Source organism: Pseudophryne corroboree, chromosome 4 (assembly GCF_028390025.1).
Source record: "Pseudophryne corroboree isolate aPseCor3 chromosome 4, aPseCor3.hap2, whole genome shotgun sequence".
Classification (NCBI taxonomy): Eukaryota; Metazoa; Chordata; class Amphibia; order Anura; family Myobatrachidae; genus Pseudophryne; species Pseudophryne corroboree.
In genome coordinates this window covers 123,980,063-123,986,516 of record NC_086447.1, presented here as the reverse complement: position 1 = coordinate 123,986,516, position 6,454 = coordinate 123,980,063, and positions in this window count along the sequence as shown.

Here is a 6,454-nt window from a genome sequence, read left to right as displayed (position 1 = left end):
GGATATGGCACTGATGATCCCATTTGACTGTATGTATCTCTTGATTTCTTTTTCCCCCCAAGAATGTAATAGCTACATAATGGGGGTAAGGTGCAATCAGGGAGATTGCTGGTCTATTCAGGGAGTGAGGGAGATCGCTGCTATTTCAGGGAGTCTCCTGCAGAATGAGGGAGGGTAGGCAACTATGGTATAAATTCTACATTATAAGATTAGCTGGGATGTAGTTACAAGACCAGCATTCAGGATCGGCATTCTGGCAGTCGGGATTCCGACGTCGGTATGCTGACCGCGCTGGGATCCCGAACGTCAGTCTCGCATACCCAACGTGATTAGACCCTTGATTTATACATCCCAGCATTTTTCCCCAGTCAGGCAGTACAGTATATCTAGCGGTCTATTTATAAAGCAGAAAAAAACCCTGTTTTGTGTAAAACAGGGCTTTTCTCTGCCTAGTGCTATTCACAAAGCAAGTTACCATGGAGAATGTCCTGACTTCTCCAGCGGCATCCCTGCTCTGTGTCTGAATCGCATCACCGTACTTTTGCACATTCATGAAAGAACGGAAAGCTCTGCTTTTTTCCGTTCCACAGCTGTATAGAGATTCGCCATCTCAGTATTGCGTAATCAATACCAAAAACGTGAACCGGCAGGGAAGCTAAATGCTTTCCTGCTCTCTGCCTTGCACCCATGATGGCTCCGCCCCTGAACTCCTAGCAGCCCCTGCAGCCTCCAGGGACCTCAGCCATAGGTGCATGTGCATAAGGGACTCGCTGGCTGACTGCAAGCACCGCAATCAGGGCCAGTTCTTGCTCTTTTGGCGCCCCGGGCAGGAAATATGGGAGTGGCTTCATACAGGGGGCGTGGTCAGTTATGCCCTCTGTACAGTAGAGCAGCACCGCTGAAAAAGAAAAAAAAATGAATACTTACTATCCTCACTCCCGACCGCTGCATACCTCCGCCGGTGCCGCTCCTCTCCTCGGATCTGCCATAGACAGACACTAGAGGTCAATTATGACCCCTAGCGTCTGTCAGTCCCACAATGCTGTGCGGTGCGTGATGACGTCATCGTGCACCGCACAGCAAAGGTACTCTGCACAAAGGGAAACTAGACGCGTAGCGTCTAGTTCCCTTCACAGCGGGGAACCAGCGGGGCGGCGGGGGAAACACAGCAGGCAGTGGGAGAAACAGCAGTAGCGGATCTTGCCATGGAGCGGCGCAATCCGGATGGTGCCGGTGCCCTCCGGAAGGCGGCGCCCTGGGCAAAAGTCCTGCTTGCCCGTGGCAAGATCCACTACTGACCGCAATGGGGATTGCAAGAAAAGACTGCAACTCTAGAGCCCAGGATACCGGATCACATCGACGGAAAGGTGAGTATACATGAATTGCTACTTATAAAAGCTGAACATCGCATTGAACTGTATGTATAGTGAAAAATAACAATTCATTTTTCATTATGTACATGAATTGACCCCCATATCTAGTGCACCTCCTCTGAGAAGGCTAGACACTGTAAGTAACTCAATCTTGGTTGATGCTGAGTCCGACACAAAGCGGCTGCATGTGCTGATGTCCGTAGCAGCCCAATTTACTACCTTATGCTACTGGGATTATCAGCCATTTATGCGAGTATCCAAGTGTCTTCATGCACATGGTCACACCACCCACTATATTTTCCATCTCAGCTGCCATCGGTTGTTTGGGCACTTGCACCCACATCATGCCGGGTACAAAATGTCACATGTCCCATCTCCGTTAACACACCTCAAACAATCACAGAAGTTAATCTACAAGACCACAACTAAACAAATCTGTTCCATGCATCTACACGGTAATCAACCAGTTGCCACCTAAGCTGCCCATTTCATGCACTCAGCGAACCGACCCCTGCCATATCATCTTTTAGGGTGCATGTGCGGAGCATGCACGTCACTATTGCTTTATCTGCCACATGCGCAGTCTGCTGAAAATGTTTCCGCCTCTGGACTTGTGTCTGACCTAGGATCTGGCCCTAAATCTAGCACATTAGCCTGTTACACATAAACCCTCTCTGCGATCGCCATCACATGACCATCGCGGCTATGGTGGCCAATCCCGGGATCGGTGGGATCCCCGGGATTTAGGGCCAAAAACGGCCGGGATTCAATCCCGGGATTTGTCTAATTCGTTGATTACAGTTACCGTGCTATTGCAAGCAAATAGTCAAGATTCAAATTTCATAAAATAAGTAATTAAATTTATTGGTATACAGATCACCTTAGTTACAGAGGTCAGTCCTCTGTGATCAAGTTTGAATATCAGAATGCCCCCGATCAGGGCGTTACATGTCAATATATTCATTGTACATTTCATTATTCACGCCTACTGTAATGACACTTGTTTTCTAATAAAATGGACATATATGGACATTGGCATAATCAAACCAAAAATATGTAACTGCGTCAGAATCACAAGTTTCTTTTGGACTATACTAAAATATCCAATTCCTATTTTTCCATTGTCTACAATATGTTTGTGTGGGGGGTAATTCATTCTTGGAAATAGACTGGACTTCGGAAATGCGTACGTGCAATTAGAACTGGCAAACAATTTGTTTTTGACTTTCTGTTCTTTCTGAGTATAAAGTTCATATAAAATACAAAAGAATATGTGCTGTATCATTTAGAGAGAAACAAAATGGATTCTCTGCTGCTTATATCCTATACTAGAGAATATGGCTTTCTGGATACATTCTGACTATATGTATGCATGCATATTACAAGTACTAACCAGTAGTACTTATGGAAGGCTTTTAGGCCTTCAGCAGTTTGTCTCTGTCACAGTATTCGACAGCTTGGAGGCTCCAATCCCAGGGGATTGTGGGATCAGCGTTGAACGTTCACAGGATGCTCAGACTCTGGCCGGCTTCCTTCTTCCGGCTCCCCAGCGCAGCATGAGAGGTCACGCTGCGCCGTCACACGCCGCTGGGAGCCACCAGCAGAGAGCGGAGGATGTTCCCCACCCGTCCGCCCGCCCCCCCGGTATATGGTGAGTTATGTGTGTGGAGTGGGCGGCCACATAGTTAAAAGCCAATCCTGGGTATCCCAGGAATCCCGGGATTGGCCATTTTTCAATCCCGATACCCAGGATTGAAAATAAGGTATCCGGACTCCAGGTCGACAGCACAAAGGTCGACACACCTTAGGTCGACGTCAATTGGTCGACAAACCTTAGGTCGACATGGACAAAAGGCCGACATGGACAAAAGGTCGACAGGAACAAGGTCGACATGGAAAAGGTCGACATAAGTTTTTCACGATTTTTTTCTTTTTTTGAACCTTTTCATACTTAACGATCCACGTGGACTACGATTGGAACGGTAAAGTGTGCCGAGCGAAGCGGTAGCGGAGCGAAGGCACCATGCCCGAAGCATGGCGAGCGAAGCGAGCCATGCGAGGGGACGCGGTGCACTAATTGGGGTTCCCGGTTACTCTACGAAGAAAACGACACCAAAAAAACATAAAAAACTCATGTCGACGTTTTCTATGTCGACCTTGTTACTGTCGACCTTTTGGCCATGTCGACCTTTGGTCCATGTCGACCTAAGGTGTGTCGACCAATTGGCGTCGACCTACGGTGTGTCGACCTTTGTGCTGTCGACCCTCAGTCCCAGACCCGAAAATAATGGCTCGGTTTGTCTTCCCTAATCGCGGCCTATGCTAGAGAGTTTATTCACAAACTGATTGACACTGAGAATGCATGCGCGGACCCCTGATACTCGCTCAACTGCAATAAAATCAGATTTTGCGTACAGCTCTGAAGCAGGCCCACAATTTGCACTTGTACTTCCCTCTTAATACCACTAGAGAGTGTAATGTTTTATTAATGTAAAAATAAGATGTCAGAAGGTCATCGCAATGAAACCTGAATATAGCATGTACCCAGCAAGGTGCCAGAAGCATGACACTGGGTGATACAGTAAACTCTGGTGCACGTTTACCTCATAGGAATGGAAATACATTCTTTGGGTCAAACTAAGCATTATCATTTAGAAACACAGTACAGTACGGCCAGACATTTTTGTCATTCAGCTCCATATGCATAATTACTTCATTCTCTCGAAATCGCACAGCGGCCGATTATCAAAAGACTGCACATGCGTATGCACCACAATGCGCTCGCACGAGCCCAAACAGTGAGAGGATGGTGCGAAAATTTAGATCGCTAGGCGTACGCAAGGTGCTTTACAGGAAGAGGACGTTTGTAGGTGGTAACTGCCCGTTTTCTGGGAGTGTCAGGAAAAACGCAGGCATTTCTAAGCGTTTTCAGGGCAGATGTGTGACGTCAGCTCTGGTCCCGATTAGCCTGTTTCTTTCGCACTGTAGGAGTAAGTCCTGGGCTTATGGAATGGAAAAATCATTCGATGGTGAGTGAGCTGCAAACGGATTTGCAGATGTCTACTGTCTGGTGAAGTTTTCACATGGCGTACGCATGCATTCGCACTCTTGCAGGGGGCGGGTTTTCACTCTCTATGGGAGGAGGCTATCTGATCACAGACCTCTGCAAAAGGAGGAGCGATCAGGTCTGAATTAGGCCCTATATATCCATAAGATAATATTTGTAAAACAATTCTGTGTGGTTGTTGTAGAATGCTTACCTTTATTAGGCTGTCTCGATTCCATTTTGCTACAGTAGTTGCACCCCTCCCCAAATGTCATTACCTTGTAGCTGTGTAGGAGGCCATACAGTTGTCAGTGGATACCGTGTGCTAAATGCTGCACCTGATTGGATGGGTGGGTGTGGTATGTTAGGTAGATTAGACTTAGGTCAACAATGTCTAGGTCGACCATTATTAGTCAACATGTTTTCTATGTCGACAGGGACTCTAGGTTGACATGAGAAAGGTCGACATGAGAAAAGGTCGACATTAGTTTTTTGTAACTTTTTTGGGTGTCATTTTCTCCGTACAGTGACCGGGAACCCGAATTAATGCACCGTGTCCCCTCTTGCGAGCTTCGTGCAAGGTACATCGATTCGCTGCCACTGCCCATTTTCCTGGTGATTTTCCTACTGCGCATGCACAAAGCACAGGGAAAATGGCCGCAGTGCCATTTTCCCGGTGATTTGTGCTGCATTGCTGCCATCGATGTGGGACACCCACTGTCAGTTTCTGCAGATGCTCAGAACCACTTGGTGCATCTATAGGCAGTGGCAAACGCAGGATTTGCATGGGGGGGTTTCCAGAACTGGGCGGAGCCAATCACGGGGGTGGGGACTGAGGTGACCCAGTATATGCTGGGTCCGTAAAACTAGTGTGTCTGTCTGTGTGTGTGTGTGTGTGTATATATATATATATATATATATATCTACACATATATATGCTTGTGCCATTATGCCACAGTTTACACTGCACCACTGGCTGTTGGAGTGATGCAGGTCGTTGATTAAGTGGATGCATTAAAATCATTTATACTAAAGTCCTGGAGTGCCATGTCCTGTCTTGGACATTTGTTTGTTCTGACTCTTCTACATATATATATATATATATATATACATATATCTACACACACATATATATATATACACGGGAGGTCTTCAGTATGCCGGCGGTTGGGCTCCCGGCGACCAGCATACCGGCGCCGGGAGCCTGACCACCGGCATACCGACACTTATTCTCCCTCGTGGGGGTCAACGACCCCCCTGGAGGGAGAATAGAATAGTGTGGTGCGCGTAGCGTGGCGAGCCCGCAAGGGGCTCATTTGCGCTCGCCACACTGTTGGTAAGCCGGTGGCCGGCCTCCCGGCGCCGGTATGCTGGTCGCCGGGAGGCCGGCCGCCGGGAGATCGTAGTGAACCCATATACACATATACATAGCATATTAAACATGCATACATATATATATATATATATATATATATATACACACACATACAGTACACATATATATACACATGTATATATATATATATCATATGTGTGTGTGTGTGTTTATATATATGTATGTATGTATATACATGTGTATATATGTAGGCACATGGATATATATGTACTATAATTAAAATAAAGTAAACTTTTATTGCACTTGCAAGTGCCAACAGGAAGACAGCAGGCTGCAGAGGACGCTAGACAGTCATTAATAATACTCATGCAGCTAAAAAAAAGTGGAGGGGGTTTCTGGGTACTCGGAAACCCCCCCTGGGTGCGCCACTGATAGGGCACCACAGAGACTTGCATCAGCCCTATGGCAGCTGCAATTTCTCCATCTCAGTTTGGCCTCCCTGTCAGTGGTTGAGCATCTGTATATGTTCATGTCAGCCCCTAAGTTTCAAAGGTGTTTCTCAATAGCGGAGGGTAGGTGCCCTGGGCGGACCATCTAGGCCCTCTGTGCTAGAACTCACCGTGATGCGCTTCATTAAAGTGATGCGCGCAGCTCAACTCTACACATGTCAGACAACTCTTATCTCATTGTAGGTATTAG